This window comes from Aegilops tauschii, chromosome 3 (assembly GCF_002575655.3).
Source record: "Aegilops tauschii subsp. strangulata cultivar AL8/78 chromosome 3, Aet v6.0, whole genome shotgun sequence".
Taxonomy (NCBI): domain Eukaryota; kingdom Viridiplantae; phylum Streptophyta; class Magnoliopsida; order Poales; family Poaceae; genus Aegilops; species Aegilops tauschii.
Window position 1 is genome coordinate 593,808,396 of NC_053037.3, and position 22,751 is coordinate 593,831,146.

Genomic DNA, 22,751 nt, shown 5'->3' on the forward strand with positions numbered 1-22,751 from the left:
AGTCAAACCCGGTTTTTACTTGATGTGTCACAGTTTTGAGCACATCATGGTGCAACCTTTGTCCCTTAACTCTTAATACCGGGTAGAATTTGTCCCTAACAAGAGCATTCTTGGCCAAATCCAGCTTTGACTTTTTATGGCACTGTTTTGATTACATCATCACTCTAAGGTGGAATAGGACCACATCTCTCTCTCTCTCTCCTCCTCCTCCTCCTCCTCCACCACCACCACCACCTTCCTTTTGTCGCAGCGCCGAAGATGGGCATGTCACGATCCACACCAGCAAGGTGACCGGGTCATATTAAATTTCTGTCACCTCGACCCAGGCGTGAAGCCGGTGGCGCTGATGCCACAGCCTGGGTGCACCGCACCACTCGGCGCTACGCTCGAGGGCCGGCAACCTCGACCCACACAGCACGGCACGACGCGCTGGCAGGTAAAGGAAAGAAAGTCTGCATCCAAAGCCGAGCCTCGCTGCTCCAGCCAGTTTTCCTTTCGCCACCTGACGCGCGGGTCACGGGACACACAAGACAGGAATCCATCGAACCATCTTGCCTACTGTGAGACGAAGTAAAACTGGATCCTCATGAATCCATATTGTGCCAGCCATCTGGTGATCTTCTATTGCGAGAAGGTACCTTGTGTTTTTCTTACATAGTACATTTCACAATACAGGTTGTTCTAGAACCATTTTCAGATAGACGTTAAATATTTTTTAAATACATTTTTGGAGATTTTTTTGAAAACATGATAAATATTTTTCAGAAACACGTTGAACATTTTCTTTAATGGTGCATAACATTTTTCCTAACTATGTGAACATTTTTTTTTTGCATTTTCTAAATATTTTTCAAAAATGTCATGAACATATTTGGAAACACATGAACCTTTTTAAAAATGTCTCAGAAAACATTTTTTATGAATTACACTAAGATTTTTGAAATTTTCAAACCTTTTTTTAAATGCCACCAACATTTTTTAAAAACTATCAACATTTTCTAAAAGTTGTACGAACTAATTTTGTACACCGCGTTAATAAAATTCTAATGTGCAGTGAACATTTTCTAAAATGTTAACTAAAATAAGTTTTGAAATATATCTATTTAGAATAGTTGTAAAATGTAAAGAAAAGAAAAAAAATATAAAATGTACAAACACACAGGATGCTACTTGGCCGGCCCAATTGTAGCGACAGGAGGGTGCCCTTACGGCGAGACCTCCTTCGGTCTCGCATGAAGCGAGACAAAGCCGTTCCCATTTATTCATGGCAAAATTCCGGGAAGAATTACAAATTTAGTTCGGGCTGTCTACACATGCTCTCTCTTGCTGCCAAACGAGCAATCAGAGATAACCCTTTTTTAGAGGAGGATAACCCCACTCGATCTGCATCTTTATGATGCACACAACTAGATTACCGATCGATGGACCTAACTCTCGATACCACTACCACTACTACCTCTGCACAAGTGACTGCTGATTACGCCTTCACGACTTCTCCCTCTGCAAATGAAAGCTCTCATTTTTGCACAGCAGATGTTATCATTAATTAGAGGATCTTCAACAGTAGCCCGATAATTTGGCGCCTTAAAGTTGACTATGGGTGTGGCGCGCACGGTACATGGACATCACACACGAACGCACGCGTTCTCGGTTACTCGCGCAAAACCTAAAATAACAAACAAACGCTGTAATTAAGCAACGACTCTCCTCTCTGTATGTGTAATTGTGTATGCTCTTCAAAGGTACTAGCACGGTAGCACCAACGTCTTGGGCGGTTAGTCGCAGCACATCTCGCAGATCCAGCAGCAGCACAGCGCCGCCAGGCTGAAAAACGCGCCAAATTCAGACATTGTCAGGCCGGAAATCACCAGCGACAGTTAAGCAAGTTACTACTACAAAGGAGGTGCTATGGATCGATGGAGCAGCTGGTGGTAGGGCGTGCTTACCATCCTTGGATGAATCCCTTGTCGCCCCTGCTGGTGGTGGTGCTCCCCCGGCGCGACTTCTTCCCGCCGCCGCCACCGCCTTGACGTTGCTCCGCAGCCGCGGATGGGTAGTAGCCTGCACAAGCATACGTAAGGCACACACATGAGCAATCTAAAGTCAACAACTTGAGGTACGTGCTAGCGTATCTTTATCTCATCTGACGACGACACCGCAGCTAACTGAAGTGAGTTCAGCCTCAGTTTTCAGACATTAGCATGGAGATCAAAACTGGCGGAAATTAACTAACCTGGGGGTAGGGGTGGAGCCTGGTTGTTCCTCTCATTCTCCATCACGTATATCTATCGATCGACTGAATCCGTATGTGCGTGTGCGAGGAGAATTTATGCTGTGGCCGGCGAGCGATGGGCCGATGGTTTCAGCTGGATGATGATGATGGGCGCTTGTCTGCTCTTCTCGACGCCCCAAGGTCCTAGCTATATATACACGCCGCCGGCTAGCTGCTCGCCACCCACACCGTCGCAACAGGCACGCGGAGAGCACATAGATAGAGCATAGTAGATGCGTAGTATAGTACACAAGGTTCTCTCCACACCACGCCACGCGGTTGCAGATTGACCATTAGCCGGATTCGATTCGGACTGACTGAACAGCACGTGCCTTTACTACCTTGACAAATGGAAAGTGTGCTGCTTGAATCAATGGCCGAGGTTTGTTGAGCTGACACACACACATACAAGCTAGTGATCGACATGGTACGCACGTACAGTGATCTAGAAGCTAGCCGGCCATGCACGGGTTGGTGGAAGGGATCCACGGTTCGGGTCGCGCCGTTGCCGGCTGGCTGTCCGGACTCCGGAGAAAGCTAACTCGAGATCAAAATTCAGATGCAAAGCAACCATATTCCGGCGCCCCTTTCTGACTGCTGTTTCGGGCTCGGCTGTTTGATATTTGCTGGCCAGGAAAAAAGTTATCTGGCGAGATGGAGACTTCTTTTTCGCGAAAGATCAAGGTGGTGTGGTGATATAAGATGATGCTCCTTAGTAAAGGGTTATTTAAACTTGGAATATGAGACACACTCACAAGTCCAAAAAGCCCCGGGGCTCGCACTTTTGGAGCAGCTTAACGGAGAAGAAGCAATTTTTCTTCCGTTTTGAAACAGTCACCATCAAAGACGGCTCTGACATTAAGGCCGTCTCTAGCATATCCTTTATTCTAAAAGTCCAAAACCTCTTCATTATTCTATTTCTTTATATACAAGTTTTACAGTGATTAAAAATTTGTTTACCTAGTTGATTTCCAACAAACTTAATCTCTCAAACATATATTTTCCCACTTCTGCCAAACATTTGCTCAAACAATTGAAACAAATTCACGACATTCCGAAACAAACATAGACAATTCAAATGCACCACATCATAATTCAACTACGAGTATAAATAAAGTTAATCAGATCCATCGAACTTCTAAAACATAATGTAATTTATGCCAAAAGGTACCAACACCAATACATGGTGGACCAAAAGCCATCATAGTCCACATGGCCTCATGCACTCGCACCATCACCGTAGGCACCACCATCATATCCGGCGCATCATCATTCAGTTGTTCTTTTACTACAAAAGCAAAGAAAGAATGTAGCAATCAATACAAATCATTCATCAATCTCTTGAGCAATTGCAAAACAAAAACGCAAAAAAGGAACTTTTATTACCTTGCGGGCATATCCACGAGCACATTGGTCTCGCTCCTTGTCTCTTCTGAATTCAGGTCGTCGTCTGCCCGCAAAGGCGCAGGGGTGGCGGCGCGGCTGCAGGAGGCCGCGGAGTAGTCGTGGACATCGCTCGAGCCCGAGCAGGAGGGGGTGGCACCGGGGCGACCGCATCCTTCTTCATTGTAGCTGCTATGTGGTCCGCCCCCTTGGTCGACGGCCAACGGTCCAGTTTGCCAGTCGACGCTGACAAGGGTTGTAGGGTGGAGGTGACCGAGCGAGTGGTGACCACCGCCGAGAGCTCTCGCTAAGGTTCATGCATTAGCGCCGCATTTTTGTATGTGAAGCACCGAATCCGCGACCTGTGTTGGGTTTTCAGCGGTGCCGAGGGTGGCAAGAGGTGTGGAGGGGGTGGGGCTTTCCATCCCATCGATCATTGAGCCATGGACGGCCAACAGGGGTTTGGGCGTGAATGCCGCGGATGAGCGGGAACCAGCGCGACTTAGCCGTATTTGTCGTGAGAATGACCATGACTGGTACCGCCTTGGTTATATAATCTTCAAATTCTTGTATGAGATCTTAAAATTAAGTACCATGACAAGATTTCCTGGGGACAACTTACATGAGATCTGGACTTACCATGCGATCGTACGATCCAGCAATCAACACCACTCGATGTGGGACGTGTGGTACAGATCTAACAAGGTAGAGGTATACTAAACATTTGCTTAAACACCCTTGATGTACCAAGTATTGCAGGTCGAACTCCTCACACGAAGCCCCTTTTCCAGCCCAAATGTAATCTTCTCTCTCGTGCACCAGCGTGGGCTGCCGGAGTGCGCCGCCGACCTCACCGGATCCCTGCCCCGAGCATCACTCCGCACTAGTTCTGACCTTCCCGAGCCTTACCGTTCTCAGATCCCGCCAACTCCATGTCGCAGCACCTCCATCTCCGAACATGACGGGGCTGACTGTTGGCATCTCGTGCGCTGTTGTAACTTCCTCCAAGCCACCATGAATGCCTCCACTCACGCCTCAGACATGGCGGGTCGAGTTCCTTTGATGCTGAATATGTCTGCTGCTCCTAGTGTACCCCTATACCAAATCACTTGCTCTGTAGCTTTATATGTGAACTTGTGCCTATGATTTTGCTCATCTCTGTAAATGTAATCTGTTCATGAATTTGTAGAGACACTTTGATTCTGCTATTGTGTTGTACAATCGCATGAGCAAAGTCTAGGCTTGATGCTCTGCTATGTACCAAAAATGATGAAGAATATTTGAAATGCCAGAGAGAGAGAGAGAGAGAGAGAGAGAGAGAGAGAGAGAGAGTAAAAGGGATCTGTTTCGTTTCAGAATGTGTTTTGTGCAGTATAATGAGATGAAAACGAGGGGTTTCACGCAAAAGTGTCAAACCCTTCCAGACTTGCTTAATCTGTACCATAGGTTGACGATCCAACAACACATATAGCTGGATCGCATGATCTCACATGAAGTGTTGATCCCATACTAGTCTTCCCCAAGCTTTCCTCTCGTTCTCAGTAAATATAAATAGGAGTATGAGGCATGAGGAACACTGTAAAATCAAAGTCCAAGCTCAGATGTGCAAAATTCTGCCATGATTTATTTTCAATTGGTACGAAGGCTACCAAAAGAACCTTGAGCTCAACGCCCCTGCTCAATGGCCCAACAATGTTCCTCATCCATTACTAATATATTCTGTATGTATTGTTTAATAAAAGTATCCACAAGAAAAAAATGTAATTCCCTTGCTTGTAAATAGGGCTTGAAATGCGTAGATTTTAGCATGAAGTTACGGTGTGTTGGGTGAACATGACCTTGGATACCACGGTCAATGTTTTTCATGACACTTGTTTTCTCCTTCCGATTTTTAGCTTTATCTTTTCAGCCATAAGTTAGGCAATGTATCAGGTGAAAACTCAAATTCGATGAAAATCTGAAAACTTTGAGCCTAACAACCAGATGATGGGTGGGCAGTCTTGATGCGAGGTGGGAAGCCCTCCTGCCACATAACATTCTTGTGCAGAAAGTCTCCTATCTTCTCCCCGTACTACAGAGAATAACTAGCTCTCCTATCTCGAGCTTGGGTTGCAGACAAGGTAGATCCAATCTCTCGAGGAAAATAACATCCCAACATTAACCAGCGACCAGTGAGCGGCGAGACGACGACGCTGACCCTCCTCTGCGTTAATCCCCCTACATGACACCCTCATTAATTCCCCCTACAGAGAATAACTATGCGTCACTGCGGCTCCATGACCCTTTCGTAGCTAGCCCAGTGTGGCAACGATCGAGACGACGGCGCCGGTCAACCCCACGCGTCGCTACTTCCTCAATGGTTTCATCATGGCGCCATCCTACCTTAGACTGCACTCGAGCGACCATGCACATCTCCTCTGTTAAAATAAATCCGAGGCACTTCGTCGATCATCCGAGGACCAAGCAATTATCACACGAGCACGACACCGAGATTTGTTAACGAGGTTCACCGATATGGCTACATCCTCGGGGCCTGACTATGGGCGCTCCTCCCATGACACCGCTATAATACCGCACCCGGTCGCCTTGGACACCGGTACATGCCGCCGGCTTCCCCAGCGTTCCGGTGCTATTATGTTGGCATAGGTTACATCATGTGTCTACCCCCACTATATATGAGAGGCCTAGGATACAAGTGTTCTACTAGGACACGACTCTGTACCCTGTAAACACAATACAACTCATTGTACAACCGTAACCTACCTTGTACACAATATTCGACACAATTCTAACAAACTCCACCTTGGCGAATATTCTCCACCACCTTGAATTCGTCAATGCGTCAAACTTCCATGTATATTGGACTTGAGCTTATCCCATGAGTACCGCTGCTACTCCAAAGACTCCATATGACTCCACCTGTAACTTGTAGTCCCTCCTTTTCTTGACCACAGTCAACACTCGAGCAAAATTAAGTTCCTTGTTACTCTAGTTTGTGCTCCCAACTTTCAGAGTATCCGTCCAACGCCATCACACACTGATCACTGACCTGCGTGAAAGTGAACAACTCACATATTGGGTGCCACACATAAGAGTTACCTGAACTCAACGCCACAGCTCCTTTCTTGACTGTCTGTCTGAAACTTGAAAGAATTTCACCGTTGCTTGTAGTCATCCCGAGTCAAATTCACAGTTGTCTCACCACATGTATGACCACCAGAGCCCTGGCCCGTCTCGGTGTCCCATGCATACCGCATGCCTAGCCGCTATTATTGCGTCGAGCCTCCGTGTCCCGGTCGAGTCTCAAGGGTCGTGAACCCACACCACTCAACCCCCACTACAGAGTAACACCGATCATCACTGACCGATGACGAGTTTCACGCTTCCATCAGACCACTGGGCTCCAGTCCGAACTACGCGTCCCTCGCTTTTCCCGCTAAAATAGACTTCGACTCTCTGAGCTCTTACGCAGTAGCCCCTCAATCAGCACCGAGTGAAGTCCTACAGACTCCAGCTCCACCTTCAACATGACTCCATGGTAGATGATCAGTTCATCCTCCCGTCCCGTCGACTTCAAGCTCATATTCGTACGCCATCTTGAATCAACCCCACGCCATAGTCTTGTCGAAGCCACACAAGCCCTCGGGGCCTGCGCCACGTGTTTCCACGCACAGAAGTCGGTCACCATTAGCATCACGCTCCTATGTCGTCGTCGCCGATCCCACCACCGCCTTCTGTACCAACCGACTCGCATCGATCCGTCAAACCGTCCAAGTCTGACCTCAGACGAACTTCCCCGACTGCATGACACGTTCCAGACCCCTCAAGCCGTCACCGTGACCATCACCATCTGTACACATATCTGTACCAACAAAGAAAACCAAGGCAAAGTCCACATAGCCTTCCCGTGTCAACATACATGAAACCCGATTCATCACACGTCTGTAGCTGGGCTTTATTTTTTCTTTTCTTTTTTCCATGGTAGCATCACGATCTGACTAAGTCCTTGTGCCGTATTTTTTTCCCAAACAAATCACTTGTCCTTTTTAGTTTTGCATGCTCCGGCGATAAGCATCAGTAGCTGCATGAGCCTTCGCTACGCGTCAGTGTGCCTTTACGGCCGTACGCGCCAGCCTATGTGCTGCCCGCTGCCCGCACAAGCCTCGTGCGCGATCGGCGTTGCCCTGCCACTTCACGCGCGCCTCGCTCCAAGCGCGGCCACCAGCTGCTTCTGCCACCCGTGCGCACCTCGGAGACTGCACCGACTTGTGTCCCGTTCCTTCGATCACACATTGATCTTGCCGAGACTGAGTCAATCTAAAACACCAGGACACGTCACCTGCTCGATCCGATCTCGTCGGGTATTTTCGCCCAAAAACACGCCGCTTGTACGCTCGCCCGATCGATCCACTGAACAATCGCCGCACGTCTTGACTGCTTGCATGTCCGTCCGATTTTCGCTACTCGCCGTGATTGCTCATCGCCTGACGTCTTCCCATCGATGACAACCGTGCTCACCATGATACCGATCAAACATCAAACCTGCCTCAAAATCGACAATCCATGACCTCCGAACAACGTAGCTCTGATACCACTTGTTAAAATAAATCTGAGGCACTTCGTCGATCATCCGAGGACCAAGCAATTATCACACGAGCACGACACCGAGATTTGTTAACGAGGTTCACCGATATGGCTACATCCCTGGGGCCTGACTATGGGCGCTCCTCCCCATGACACCGCTACAATACGGCACCCGGTCGCCCTGGACACCGGCACATGCCGCCGGTTTCCCCAGCGTTCCGGTGCTATTATGTTGGCATAGGTTACATCGTGTGTCTACCCCCACTATATATGAGAGGCCTAGGATACAAGTGTTCCACTAGGACACAACTCATTGTCCAACCATAACCTACCTTGTACACAATATTCGACACAATTCTAACATCCTCCCTCACGCTCTGTCCCCTTCCCTGATCATTCTCTGTCAAAATTGGTTCAACTTGATTGCAAGGATGAATTTCTAAATCCAAATTGAAAATAACATGAGTTTCCATTTGTAACCAAATTAAGGAACCAACGTTATCAGAGGATTTGGCATCAGCCATGGGTAGCGAGAACCAAAAATCATAACCATTGTGAGGAACCAATTAAAAAAGGACAAATTTAGCTAGTACTAATAAGATGCATCTTCTTTTCTGGAAGCAACCACGTGAGAACTCTTAGTTAAGCATGTTTGATTTAGAGTATTATTGGGCACCATGTGTGCTATTGTCGTACGATAACTACTACCAATTTGTAAGCAGTTGGGTTGTTACACCATTGCACGGTCACCGCCAAAAACTGTGTCTATGCATTTTGCAACACAAGTAGCTAGCAACAACGAATTTCAATCACCGGATTTCCTGATTCTAATCGATGTCTTATTCCAGTATTTTACCGTATGATCAAACACAATTTTGTTTGCCAACGATTTTATCTGCTAACTCTTCTTTTACAATTATAAATGTGGGATATTGTTTTGGTTGATCTATGGAGCTAACATGTGGGTGTACCAATGTGCATTGATTTATAGCCATTGCAGCACAAACATGGCGATTGCAATATAAAGATCCGCCGGTATTTATGATCTATGTGCAAACTGGCACCTTCTTCGTCTTTAAAAGGTGCCCCCTCCTTCTGCGATGTCTCTTCACAGATGTCTTCACATAGATAGGGTCGAAATATACCACTCTGTGTGTAACATGGAGCTGACCATCATCTAGATTGGTTATATAATCTTCTAAATTCTTATATGAGATCTTACAATAAAATACCCAGGACACGATTTCTTCTCGTTCTCAGTACATAGGAGTATGAGGCATGAGGAAGTTTGTAAAATTAAGGCCAAGGCTCAGAACTGCGAGATTCTGCCATGATTAATTTTCAATCAATGCGTAAGCTACTGAAAGAACATTGGGCGCAACGTTCGTGCACAGTAGCTCAACATTTCTCTTGGTCCGACTACTCTCCTCTTTTGCTTGCATAATATATTTTCTGTGGTGCCAATCTTTTCATGCGTATGGATCAATAGAATTGACAACAAGAAAAAGTGTAGTTCCTTTGTGCTTCTAAACGGGGCAACTTCTGTACGATCTGGCTTTATGTGAGATCAATGAGATCAACTTCTTTGAAGATATAAAACATGTTCAAAATTTCTGAAAATAATTATAGACACGCATCAATGTTTAATGTACAACCTGAAAAAGTTTCAGCTACTAATTCAACATTCACTTATAGAAACAAAAAAGACAAAATCGGATGTGAATAGTATCAAATACTATTCATCTAGAGCTGGCACTATTCACAGTTGAATTTTTTTCATTTTTGTATCTCCGATTTTAGATTGAGTTTTGAGCTGGTTTTTTTGGTTCGGAATTTTTTGAAATGTCTAAATATGAGTCTTTTGGGTTGATCCTACGATCTCATCTAAAGGGCAGACACTATTCTAGTCTTCCCCCGACAAAAGGAAGGTTGAGCTGGGCAGGTCACGTGGCACTCCTTTCAGCTCCGGCGCGAGACCAGGTCGACACTGATAAAGTAGCCGTCCGATAGATGTGAAACCAACCATCCACGCATCAACTAATCCATCACGCCGGGCAGTATCGCACAGACAAGTTAAGCCACTCCATTTGCGCCGGAGACGGGCAGGTCACGATCGACACCAGCAAGGTGTCATGTTAAATTTCTCGCCTCCTCGAGCCGGGTCTGAACTCTGAAGCCGGTGGCGCTCATGCCACGGCCTGGCCGCACCGCGCCTCGCCGCGCCACACGGCGCTGCGCTCGAGGCCGGCAGCCTCGACCCACCCGGCACGGCACGATGCGCTGGCATGGAAAGGAAAGAAAGTTTGCATCCAAGCCGAGCCTCACTGCTCCAACCACCTTTTAAAAAAAATTAATATCTCAAAGATACGAATTACACCCTGCCTCTGCACTTACAAGATGTTGCAATGACATCTAAAACGCATGCAGCCAAAGAAAAAATAAATAAATAAATGCTCCGTCGACTCCTTTAAGCAGCCACACACAAATCACCATCAAATACAGTACCCGGAAAACATAAAAGGTCTCCAAAAGCAACGTCTCCAAGAAAGAACAGTGCACAAGCGCCGTCGTTGCCTGATCCGAAATCTTAGGTTTCCACCCTGGTGAAGTCCGAGCTCTTAAAACAATTTCTTCAACAAGGTTATTGCCAGACACAACCAATGAAGGCCAGACCTTAGGTTTTCACCCGAAAGTCCGGCTCGGCACCCAAGAAGCACCATAAAAAATGAATTCCTCCAGTGCTGCCGCCCCCACTTGACACTGCTGCTCCTGAGAGTTATCAAACACTTGTCTGACTCCAACGCCTCGAAGGCCCAGTCTGACTAACTATCCTCCGATCTCAGGCACCATGACCTTCTCCACAATTGTCTACACCATAGAAATCAAGAAGCCGACATGTCCCATGGTGTCAACAAATAATAGAGCTTCGCATCACGCTCTCATGGAAGCTCGTAGGCTGAAATGGACGTGCACGACTGAATTCTATACAATCCAGATATCTTGGGCAAGATCTCCGACAGCAGTTCCGGAACATGTCGATGACCAGATCGAGGAGGACCGATCATGCAGGATGTGTTGTGATGCAAGAGGAGCACGAGGACCGCCCCCTTTATTCATGGCAGCAGGCCCCTCTCGCTGCCCCGATCCAGCCCGGCGCCACCCGACCGCAGCCATGGGCCGAGCACCAGCCCACCCAGATCCAGATCAAGATCTAGGGATCGACACCTCCACGCGCTGCAGCACACGCGCAACCACCACCGTCCTCCCGCCGCCCTAGGCACATGCGACCTGCTCGGAGGAGCGCAGCGCCGTCATGTTGGGGAACATAGTAATTTCGAAAAAATTCCTACGCACACGCAAGATCATGGTGATGCATAGCAACGAGAGGGGAGAGTGTCGTCCACGTACCCTCGTAGACCGTAAGCGGAAGCGTTATGACAACGCGGTTGATGTAGTCGTATGTCTTCATGATCCACCGATCATCAGTACCGAACGTACGACACCTCCGCGTTCAGCACACGTTCAGCTCGGTGACGTCCCGTGAACTCACGATCCAGTAGAGCTTTGTCAGCACGACGGCGTGGTGACGGTGTTGATGAAGTTACCGACGCAGGGCTTCGTCTAAGCACCGCTACGATATGACCGAGGTGGATTATGGTGGAGGGGGACACCGCACACGGCTAAGAGAGATCAATGATCAACTTGTGTGTCCCGGGGTGCCCCCTGCCCCCGTATATAAAGGAGCAAGGGGGGAGGCCGGCCGGCCCTAGTAGGGCGCGCCAGGAGGAGGAGTCCTCCTCCTAGTGGGAGTAGGACTCCCCTTTCCTAGTCCCACTACGAGGGGGAAGGAAGGAGTGGGAGAGGGGGAAGGCAAGGGGGGCGCCGCCCCCCCTTCCTTGTCATATTCGGACTCAAGGGGAGGGGGCGCGCGGCCTGCCTTTGCCGGCCCCTCTCTCTCTCCACTAGGGCCCAACAAGGCCCATTAATCCCCGGGGGGTTCCGGTAACCCCTCCGGCACTCCGGTAAAATCCCGATTTCACCCGGAACTATTCCGATGTCCAAATATAGGCTTCCAATATATCGATCTTAATGTCTCGACCATTTCGAGACTCCTCGTCATGTCCGTGATCACATCCGGGACTCCGAACTACCTTCGGTACATCAAAACACAAAAACTCATAATACCGATCGTCACAGAACTTCAAGCGTGCGGACCCTACGGGTTCGAGAACTATGTAGACATGACCGAGACACGTCTCCGGTCAATAACCAATAGCAGAACCTGGATTCTCATATTGGTTACGAAGATCTTTATCGGTCAAACCGCATAACAGCATACGTTGTTCCCTTTGTCATCGGTATGTCACTTGCCCGAGATTCGATCGTCGGTATCTCAATACCTAGCTCAATCTCGTTACCGGCAAGTCTCGTTCCGTAATGCATCATCCCGTAACTAACTCATTAGTTACATTGCTTGCAAGGCTTATAGTGATGTGCATTACCGAGAGGGCCCAGAGATACCTCTCCGACGATCGGAGTGACAAATCCTATTCTCGATCTATGCCAACTCAACGAACACCATCGGAGACACCTGTAGAGCACCTTTATAATCACCCAGTTACGTTGTGACGTTTGGTAGCACACAAAGTGTTCCTCCGGTATTAGGGAGTTGCATAATCTCATAGTCATAGGAACATGTATAAGTCATGAAGAAAGCAATAACAATAGACTAAACAATCAAATGCTAAGCTAACGGAATGGGTCAAGTCAATCACATCATTCTCTAATGATGTGATCTCGTTAATCAAATGACAACTCATGTCTATGGCTAGGAAACTTAACCATCTTTGATTCAACGAGCTAGTCAAGTAAAGGCATACTAGTGACAGTTTGTTTGTCTATGTATTCACACATGTACTAAGTTTCCGGTTAATACAATTCTAGTATGAATAATAAACATTTATCATGATATAAGGAAATATAAATAACAACTTTATTATTGCCTCTAGGGCATATTTCCTTCAGTCTCCCACTTGCACTAGAGTCAATAATCTAGTTCACATCGCCATGTGATTTAACATCAATAGTTCACATCTTTATGTGGTTAACACCCATAGTTCACATCGACATGTGACCAACACCCACAGGGTTTACTAGAGTCAGTAATCTAGTTCACATCGCTATGTGATTAACACCCAAAGAGTACTAAGGTGTGATCATGTTTTGCTTGTGAGATAATTTTAGTCAACGGGTCTGTCACATTCAGATCCGTAAGTATTTTGCAAATTTCTATGTCTACAATGCTCTTGCACGGAGCTACCCTAGCTAATAGCTCCCACTTTCAATATATCTAGATCGAGACTTAGAGTCATCCAGATCGATGTCAAAGCTTGCATCGACGTAACTTTTTACGACGAACTCTCTATCACCTCCATAACCGAGAAATATTTCGTTATTCCACTCACTAGTAGAAAATAGGGCTTTGGTTCGGCCAGAAAAGAGCATTAGTCCCGGTTGCATTACGAACCGGGACTAATGTGAGCATTAGTCCCGGTTCGAGCGGCTAGGGCACCATACAGGCATTAGTCCCGGTTCAAATGGGACCTTTAGTCCCGGTTGGTGCCACGAACCGGGACTAAAGGGTGCGATGCCCATTAGTACCGGTTCGTGGCACCAACCGGTACTAAAGGTTAGACCTTTAGTCCCGGTTCGAGCCACCAACCGGTACTAATGGGGTTTGAGGCATTAGTACCGGTTCGTGCCACGAACCGGTACTAAAGGTCCCATTTTCAAACTCTACCCCCCCCCTGTGGATCGCCTTTTCAGTTTTGTAAAAAGCAAAAGAAAATGATAAAAAATTCAAAAATTAAAATCCTTCCAGATATAGTTATGCCACCACATGTACTAGTTAGGAAAATTTAAAAACTTAAATTTGGACATGTTTTGCAAAAAGTGTAGGGAAAATGTAAAACGGCTATAACTTTTGCATACGATGTCAGAAAAAAACGTATAATATATCAAAATGTTCAGCACGAAAATCCGCATCCGATTTTGACCGCCTACGGCGTGTTTGCAAATTTTTAGAATCCTCAAATTCTAAAAGGAAAAAAAGTTATGCTCAAATTTCAGTTTTTTTGAATTTTTGTTAAATCTGGTCAAACTATGGTCAAGCTACTTATTCAAGAAGTATTAGTGTTACTAAATAATTATTCAAGAATATTAGTGTTACGAAATAATTATTTCGGTTTTTTTGAAGTTTGGTCAAATCTGGTCAAATTGCGGTCAAACTGTGGTCAAACAATGGTCAAACTAATTATTCAAGAAATATTAGTGTTACGAAATAATTATTTCAGTTTTTTTGAATTTTGGTCAAATATGGTCAAACTATTGTCAAACTACTTATTCAAGAAATATTAGTGTTACTAAATAATTATTTTTTTAGAACAATAGTTTCAAACTGAAACATTGAAATGTGTGACTTCATGCTCAAGCTAAATTCCTCAGACTTGGAAACGAGGGAGAATAGAACCTGGAAGTTAAGCGTGCTCAGGCTGGAGTAGTGAGAGGATGGGTGACCGTCCGGGAAGTTAGATGATTTGGAATGATGAGGGGTGATTAGAGATTAGAGGTTAAATTGAGCAGTGATGAGGGGTGATTAGAGATTAGAGGTTAAAATAATTCAGAAATTTGAAAATCAAAAAAAAAATTCAATTTTTTTTTTCAAAAAAAAATCATAAAATTTCCTTTAGTACCGGTTCGTGTTACCAACCGGGACTAAAGGTGGACCTCCAGGCAGCGGCCACGTGGAGGGCCTTTAGTCCCGGTTCGTGTAAGAACCGGGACTAAAGGGGGAGGCTTTAGTAACGACCCTTTAGTCCCGGTTCCAGAACCGGGACTAAAGGCCCTTATGAACCGGGACTAAAGGCCCTTTTTCTACTAGTGACTAAGGATAATTTTGACCGCTGTCCAGTGATCTACTCCTAGATCACTATTGTACCCTCTTGCCAAACTCTTGGTGAGGTACACAATAGGTCTAGTACACAGCATATCATACTTCATAGAACCTATGACTGAGGCATAGGGAATGACTTTTCATTCTCTTTATATTTTCTACCGTGGTCGGGTTTTGAGTCTTTACTCAATTTCACACCTTTGTAACACAGGCAAGAACTCCTTCTTTGACTGTTCCATTTTGAACTAATTCAAAATCTTGTCAAGGTACATACTCATTGAAAATCTTATCAAGCGTCTTGATCTATCTCTATAGATCTTGATCCTCAATATGTAAGCAGCTTCACCGAGGTCTTTCTTTGAAGAACTCCTTTCAAATACTCCTTTATGCTTTCTAGAAAATTCTACATCATTTCTGATCAACAATATGTCATTTACATATACTTATCAGAAAGGCTGTAGTGCTCCCACTCACTTTCTTGTAAATACATGCTTGACTGCAAGTCTGTATAAAACTATATGCTTTAATCAACTCATCAAAGCGTATATTCCAACTCCGAGATGCTTGCACCAGTCCACAGATGGATCGCTGGAGCTTGCACATTTTATTAGCACCTTTATGATTGACAAAACCTTCTGGTTGCATCATATACAACTCTTCTTTAATAAATCCATTATGGATTGCAGTTTTATTATCCATTTGCCAAATTTCATAAAATGCGGCAATTGCTAACATGATTCGGACCGACTTTAAGCATCGATACGAGTGAGAAAATCTCATCGTAGTCAACACCTTGAACTTTGTCAAAAACCTTTTTTGACAAGTCTAGCTTTGTAGATAGTAACACTACTATCAGCGTCCGTCTTCCTCTTGAAGATCTATTTATTTTCTATGGCTTGCCGATCATCGGGCAAGTCAACCAAAGTCCACACTTTGTTCTCATACATGGATCCCATCTCAGATTTCATGGCCTCAAGCCATTTTGCGGAATTTGGGCTCATCATCGCTTCATCATAGTTCGTAGGTTCATCATGGTCAAGTAACATGACCTCCAGAACAGGATTACCGTACCACTCTGGTGCGGATCTCACTCTGGTTTACCTACGAGGTTCGGTAGTAACTTGATCTGAAGTTACATGATCATCATCAGCTTCCTCACTAATTGGTGTAGGAGTCACAGGAACAGATTTCTGTGATGAACTACTTTCCAATAAGGGAGCAGGTACAGTTACCTCATCAAGTTCTACTTTCCTCCCACTCACTTCTTTCGAGAGAAACTCCTTCTCTAGAAAGGATCCATTCTTAGAAACGAATGTCTTGCCTTTGGATCTGTGATAGAAGGTGTACCCAACTGTCTCCTTTGGGTATCCTATGAAGACACATTTCTCCGATTTGGGTTTGAGCTTATCAGGATGAAACTTTTTCACATAAGCATCGCAACCCCAAACTTTAAGAAACGACAACTTTGGTTTCTTGCCAAACCATAGTTCATATGGTGTCGTCTCAACGGATTTAGATGGTGCCCTATTTAACGTGAATGCAGTTGTCTCTGATGTATAACCCCAAAACGATAGTGGTAAATCGGTAAGAGACATCATAGATTGCACCATATCTAATAAAGTATGGTTACGATGTTCAGACACACCATTACGCTGTGTTGTTCTAGGTGGCGTGAGTTGTGTCGTAGTTTTGTTACGGCAGATATCCTAGTGTGAGGACTTAGTCGTGGAGCCATCGCAACGTAGTTAGCTTAAAGGGGTTAAAGCGGGACAAAGGTCGCAAGGAGTTTATACTGGTTCGGCCCCTTGCGGTGAAGGTAAAAGCCTAATCCAGTTGATGCGGGATTGCTAGGGTTTCGATGACCAGGGAGCGAATATGCTTTGCCTGGCTCTCGATCTGTTGTTTCTTGTCCCTAAACTGCCGCCGGGTCGTCCCCTTATATACACGGGTTGACGCCCTGCGGTCTACAGAGTCCCGGCCGGCTCATATAACGTGTCCGGCTCGGTGACTCATCTCATATTCCTTACAATACAAGTCATACATCATATGGTGGTTTACATCTATGGGCCTTAATCCGCCCTTGGGCCTTCTTATCAAGTCTCCCCGTAAAGCGCCATCTTCCATGTCTTCATGGGCTTCAGGTATGGTAAATTACTATGAGCATAACCCGGCCCTTCCTGGGCGGTTTATACTCGCTAGTTATATCCCCAACATTAGGCCCCAGGTTGATTTGAACTTGTTCATGTCAATCTTCAATATCTTCTCATAATTCTTGTAACTCGCCATGACATCATCTTCCAAGATTATCGTAAACCGCCATGACGTCACCTGTATTTAAGAACCATATATTCATCACTTAATTAATGAATCTCCAAAGATCGAGGCGACAGCTCCGTCACATATCCAATTTTTGGGCTCCTCGATTCTCGCACCTGTCACTTATCCCCTCGTCTTATAAATAGGGCCGAGGGTCCCTTCCATTTTTATCCCCCTGCCTCTTCGTCTTTCTTCCACCTCGCGTCGCCTCAATACTCGAGCGCTGCCGCCGCCGTCGACCTTCACCTCTGCCCCAACAACGGCCACTGCATCAACCTGATTCGACCAGATTCTCGTCTGCACGCCTCCGCGTTCAACAGCCCTGGTGAGTCTCTCTTTGTTCTTCCCATATATCCCTTTAGGGTTTCTGCGAGTTCATCGAAGCTCGGTGCTGTTCTTCCCTGTTCTTCTCCATAGCGTAAATGGCGAGTTCAAATCTGGTATTTTTCCTGTGCAGTCGTAGTTATAGTTCCCTTTTTCATCATTAGAGCATCCTCTTTGTAGAGAAAAATCTCATCTGGATGTGATGAACTGCTTACGCACCTATATTTTAGGTCTGACTATATTTTGATTTCCTGACACGCTGCAGATCTAAAATTATCATATCAATATGTGAAACTTGTTTTTCATTACTTCAGATCTATACTTTCCATACTAGTATAAGCGGTTTAACTTTAGAAAATGATAATCCATCAGGTACCATTAGTCCCCTCTTAAACGGCCAACCGCTTGTCATTATAATCCTGATAATATCACCCTCCTGTTTAACAATCTTGCACACCTTAACAACTGTCTCTTAACTTGTAACACTTTATGCTTGCCAATCATGAATCTTAAGCCGGCACAATCCTTCCTTCAGGTTTGTTGAACAAATGGCCAAGTCTTTTTATGCTTGCAACTGGGTTCCTTCCCGAGTTACTGAAGAAAAACTGAACGGGTGCGTCGCAACCGGCGCCTTAGCAAAAAAGGAAGTCATACACTGGAGATCCCCTGGTCCAGAAAATCCTCCTGAGCCCAAGGATGCAGAAGTGATTGTATTCGTTGATCACCTGGGTCGAGGGTTCAGCCCTCCCGGATCAAAAAAATTCCGCGATGTGCTTGCTAGCTTCCAACTCCACCCTCAAGATATTGGACCTAACTCTGTGTCCAATATTTGTAATTTTCAAGTGTTTTGCGAGGCTTATCTGCAGGAAGAACCCACTATTGAACTGTTCAGAGACTTCTTCTATTTGAACCGCCGTACTGAATTTACAGATGGGCCCAATACTGAACTTGGCGGGGTTTCAATTCAGAAGAGGAAAGATGTCAGTTTCCCTCACGCCAAACATCATACTCACCCAAAAGATTGGAATCAGACATGGTTCTATTGCCGAGATACGTCTCCAGCTGAAGAAAATCCTCTGCCGGGTTATCGTGCTCATCGGCTTACTAATACACATCCATTACCCTAAAGGCTGACTGCAAAAGAACGGGCCAACTATGCACCACAACTTTAAAAGCTCAGAGCCTTTGTTGCGAATGGTTTAACAGGCATTGACTTTGTTCATTGCTGGATATCCTGGAGCATTCTGCCTTTAAGCCGTCGCCCCGGTTTAATGTGCGAGTACACAGGGGACTTGAAAGATCCTCAGCGGCATATTAACATTCAACTAACGGAAGCTGAAATTACTGAAGCTGTCAAGAAGATATTGGATGAACCGGTGGCTGTCTGCAGCAAAACAGGGCTTAGTCCCTTCTGCGTTTCCAATAAACCGCCAGCAGTAAGAATTATATAACTCTTGTTTTAATCCGGCCCTTTTAACTGTTCCTTCATAACTTTTGCCGATCTTTGACAGGGTGATGATCCGTTCTGGAAAAGGAAGCCGCAGGATAAACCGGCTAAAATTCCTCGCCCCAAGACCAAGGTACGAAGAAGCCTGCCAAAAAGAAAACCGCTGACTCCAACGAGTTAAACATGGATGCTGATGATGATGATCCTGAGTCAGAGGTAGAACTTGATTCACTTGGTTCATTTTTCATACATCTCATTGACAATGATCCTTATCAGGGTGATGCTGAGGCTAGCCATGCTGGTGACGTAGAGGTAATTATTCTTTCCTCCGACTCAGATCCTCTGCCAACACAGAAAACCCGTCAAGCAAGCCGGAAAGTAAGATTTTCTCACCCCTAGCTCACTTGGATCCAAACTTTCTTTTGAAGACACGGCAACACGAAGCTCGCCGCACAACCCGTCATAGCGGCCAGGTGGTAACTTCCTCCGGTTTACCGAACACTCCGGTTCATAAACGCCGCCCAGAGGTCTCTCATATTTCTGACACATATTATCCCAAGGCGGGTTATTTCAGACAACCTCTTAATCCGTCTGATTCCAACTATGAGGGAACCTCTCATTCCTCCTCTAGCGATTCAACAGGGACACAAATCCCAACTCTCAAAACTGTTCGTGGGTGAGCATATTAAACTAATCCTTTATGCCTTATACTTGCCTTTTATACTAATCTTTATATTTGTTCTTTTTAGTGCCAAGGCCAGACCCAGCAAAAAGGCCAAACTGAGTAAAACGGCTGATGATAGTACGGCCATTGAACCGGAGAAAACCCCAGAACCGTTGGAACCAAATGCTGACGCTATTCTGGATGATCCGCCATCCCAAGATCAGGACACTTTTGTTGAACAGACAGAAATTGATCCAGCAAGTCAGGCTGCTGATCCGCCAAGCCCAGTCAAAGATGCTGATAAACCGACAAGCCCAGTCAAAACTGTTGATGATAAAACTGACGACGTTATAGTTACTGGTTTTGGTTTCACATCCCCTGGCAACCCCGTCGCTCTGTCCAAACACAGTGGCAAAGAAATCTCTGCTATTGAAAAGGGTAAGTGGAAAATGGATTTGGAAAGCTATGCACATCTCAACGCCCAAGATATCCACTCTGGGTTTTTGAACCGATTATACACAAGCCGTGACTATGAAGCCGGTTTAGTGAACCTGATGAAGGAGCGATATGAGGTAAATACTGTTGATTCTGCATAAGTATTCTTCCCTTATGTCCGGTTTAGATTAGCCACTCCATTAGCCCTCAAGGGCCGGTTTATAATATCAATATGAACCGGGACTTTATAGGATAATAATACTGTAACTTTGCCCGCGTAGCCCCCAAGGGCCAGTTTATACCTTTAGGATGAAGCAGTACTTTTCTGTTGTAAACTTCAACATGCTTGCTGATCATTTTTGTAAACCTTAGAAAAATTTCCTAGTCTGACCTTGATCAAAGATGCATTGGCCCCCAAGTGCCAAGAGTAATACTTGTATTGAACTTGGGACTTTGTAATAATTTGTGATAAAAAGCAATAGGCATTAGCCCCCAAGTACCAAGTGGATAATTTGTTATGTGCTTGGGACTTCAAATATATACTGCCAACTTAGAAACTGAATCTCTTGCAGGCTGATCTGAACAAAAAGGAAACCCAAATCGCCGATCTTCAAGAAACTGTCAAGTCTCAACAAACAGAAACTTCCAAGGCCAAGGAGGAGCTGACCAGCGCTTTAGCAGCTATGGAGAAATTGAAGGAGAACTTCAAGAAGGAACGGGCAGAATGGGACATAGAGAAAGCCACACTACAGAAGAGGGCTGAGGATGCAGAAGCAGCCCTTAATCCAGTGGTAGAAGAACTGACTGGTTTGAAGCGGCAAATAAATGCCATGACCACTCCTGTGTTTGGTAAATATCCTTATTATAAGCTTTTAACATGTATTATCCCATAAACTACCGGTTTATCAACGTTCGTAATGATGCAGGATCGCGCATTAGCCATCTGGGCTCTGATATGCAGAAGAAATTGAAGGCTGCCTATACTCTTATAGAGCAATTATATACCAGCGCGCAACAGATCATATGCACTGCCTCTCATAACAAGTCGCCCCCAACTTTAATCAAGGAAACCTTGGAGAGGTTGTCGATGCTGCCTGCCCGGTTTGAGGAGTTAAAAAGATCAGCTGCAAGGGCAGGTGCTCTGACCGCGCTAACCCGGGCTAAAGCGTGGGTACCTGATCTTGATCCAGCAGATGTGGGTAATGGCTATCCAAGCTTAAAGGAGGACGGATCAGATTTTGATAATGATGATCTCCGAGCTTTAACGAAGGAAATGCGCCCCTTGGCTAGCAAATTGGCTGAAGAGACCGATCTTTCTCATTACCAGTCGATTTACGACGCCGACAACAAGCGGTTTAATGCACCAACTTATGATGTGCAAAATCTTATCCCGCCAATCCGTAAGCATACCTATGCCCCTGATGTTGAATCCTCCATACTTATAAGAGATGAAGCTGTATTCCAAGCCCTGACTGGGATCGGTTGGGCAACCACTGACTTCCAGCCACTGGGTGGAGAGGAGGAGGATGAACCGGCACATGATGATCCACAACCGTCAAGTCAGCCCGGCGAAGAGTCATGAACCGGAGGCCGGTTTAACTTTCTGCATACTGCAACACTTGTTGAAAACAATTATCCTTTTGGGCATCAAAGCGCCTTGTAATAGGCTAGTTTAAACACTTGGTCTGCTATGCCATCGTGCATATTCACTGTGCATGACGCTGTTAATCCGCCATGATAAAGATATGCTATGTCTGCTTATAACCCTTAGCAGTTTATTCAATCTGTTCCTGCATACAATAAGTTGGAAAGTGTCCTGGCGGTTTACCGCCGGACGGGTCATAATGCCCAACATATAGCTAAGGTTTATAACCAAGGCTTTATTTAAGAATACTTAAATATGAAATATATCATACCTGTGATATTGAATCACGTCGTTGGTTTACCAACTTATTGTGGTAAGGATGATAACCCACAACCTGATAATTCTTCATATGCTTGCCGGTTTGTGAACAAAGCTGGACCGGGTGAATAAACACCGGATTATATTTAGCTCGTATTGGCGACTTATAGTCAAAAGCCGGGCCGGGTCAATAAACACCGGATTGTAACTTATCATGTACTAACGATTTATAATCGAAAGCCAAGCCGGGTTAATAAGCACCGGATTAGTATAAACCTCATCAAAATAAACTGCCAAAAGAAAGACTTCAAAAGAAAAAACATGCAAGAATTCGAGGCTTTTCATGGGCTGCTAGGCCACTGAGTTAAACCATTTTACAAAGGCTTATAAGATGGACCTCACATTAACCAATCGTCATTTTAACTATGACAAGTTCAGGGTCTTTATAAGATTGACTTGTCAAACTTTCGA

The 22,751-nt window shown here is 45.4% G+C and overlaps 1 long non-coding RNA gene across 1 annotated transcript; it reads right to left on the reverse strand.

The window, feature by feature from the left end:
* Nucleotides 1–1,257: 1,257 nt before the first annotated feature.
* Nucleotides 1,258–2,388, reverse strand: LOC109735731 (uncharacterized). Its single transcript, XR_012181083.1, has 3 exons — nucleotides 2,234–2,388; nucleotides 1,947–2,061; nucleotides 1,258–1,824 (listed from the first exon to the last, which is right to left on the reverse strand). It is a non-coding gene; the product is annotated as an uncharacterized lncRNA (long non-coding RNA).
* Nucleotides 2,389–22,751: the final 20,363 nt, after the last annotated feature.